This window comes from Corvus brachyrhynchos, unplaced genomic scaffold, assembly GCF_000691975.1.
Source record: "Corvus brachyrhynchos isolate BGI_N302 unplaced genomic scaffold, ASM69197v1 scaffold115, whole genome shotgun sequence".
Taxonomy (NCBI): Eukaryota; Metazoa; Chordata; class Aves; order Passeriformes; family Corvidae; genus Corvus; species Corvus brachyrhynchos.
In genome coordinates this window covers 24,305,888-24,307,576 of record NW_008239553.1, presented here as the reverse complement: position 1 = coordinate 24,307,576, position 1,689 = coordinate 24,305,888, and positions in this window count along the sequence as shown.

The following is a 1,689-nucleotide window of genomic DNA, read 5'->3' as shown; positions in this document are numbered from 1 at the left end:
AAGAGTTCTTTCAGTTTTTTTTGCCGCTGGCTCGGGCCGACCTAGACAGCCATGTGTTTTCCTGCCTGCCCTCCTGCCTGCCCGCCTCTGCGCAGGGGATGGGAATGGGGACATGAAACATGTCTGTGCAGCTTCAAGGAGCCGAGCAGAATTCCCCACTGTCATCATCCTCCTCCCCTCCCTCCCTGCAGGCTGCCAGAGGGGAGGGCTGATTACAGCTCCGCTATTGTTCAAGTAACCTACAAATGGATTTGCATGGAGGCAGGTTGGGAGGGGCAGAGGGTGGGATTTATTAGCAGCAGCTAAATTCGTCGGGATTACTATTAGACTGAGAGCTTCTCAATGGGAATGATCCCTGGGTGAGCGATGGGGTGGAGGGGAGGGACTGGAAAGCTCCTTTTCTGCAAATAGGTGAAGGGGTGGCTTGCTCCAGCCGAGTAGGAGAGGCAGGCAGGGTGCAGCTGGCTGGGGACGGCGCTTCACCTCAGTTTAAACTGTAACCCTCTATTCCAAGCACGCAGCTCCTGGCAGCGCCGCTCATACCAAAGCCTTGACTCAGGGTTATCTGCATGCTGGGTAATAAGCAGCGTCACCAGAGGAATGTGCAGAGAAAGCAGCCATGCTGCTGCAAGCCTCCGCTCGCTCCTCAGGCAAACCACTGATTTAGCAGCCTGCTTCTGCTTCTGGGCTGCCAAACTGGCGAGGCGTAGGGGGCTTCTCCAGGGGGGACAGCCCCGAGTCTGTTTTGAAGCCAAAACAGCGTTTTGTCCTTCCTTAAGCAAGTGATTTTTATGCAAAGCTGGCTGGGACTTTGCTAACCATAATTGACAACTGCGCCTAGGAAAGGGTGAAGCTACTCCTCAAGTTACTGCATTAGTTTATCCATTTTCCACATGGGTAATCTCAAGTGTTTGAGCCAGGGTCACGCAGCAAACGCCTATTAGAACAAGGGAGACCGTGGCCATTGGTTACTGCCCCAAATGCTAGTCTCCCTTCCTCAGGGATAGAAGTATGTTGTTACAACGACTGTGCAGCTGAACTCCAAAGCACTTGTGTGACACAGGTGTTTGGGAACAACAACGTTGGGTGCCAGGCCAGTTGCCTGTAGCGTGCGTCCTTCACTCTGATAGCTACAAGGCTGGAGGCTGTTGCTGTTCTTGCTGATGCAACATACAGAGGGCTGGGGTGAAGGAGAGTGCATACCTGTGTGTCAGAGGTAGGAGCTCCCCTTTGGCTATGATGGAAAGCACACCACATCCAAATCAAAGACGGGAGGGGGTTGCTTTGAATTGCTGTACTCTGGATTATCTGAGGCAATCTTTCTCTTCACTGCACACATCATGGCAATAAGAGGCAAGATCATAGTGTAGCTCAGGTTTTCATTTAACATGTCCAGACTGGCACACTGTTGGAGTAAGGACAATGCACTTTTGCAGGTTTGATGTGTGTAAGAGCTAGGGGCAGAGTTAGGGAGGGAGTGGGAAGCCTGAATATCTGGTCTGCTACTGGAAAATATAGGCCACTGACTTGTAGACGCTTAAAGTTTATTTGATCTAGCTTGATATACTAGACATTTTCTCTTAGAACTCTCTCAGTGTCTATAATTGATTTCTGTAAAATAAAAAGACAAAGTACAAAACATCTGGGATTAAAAAAACTGAAAAAACTCTTCCTGCAGCAGTAAATTTT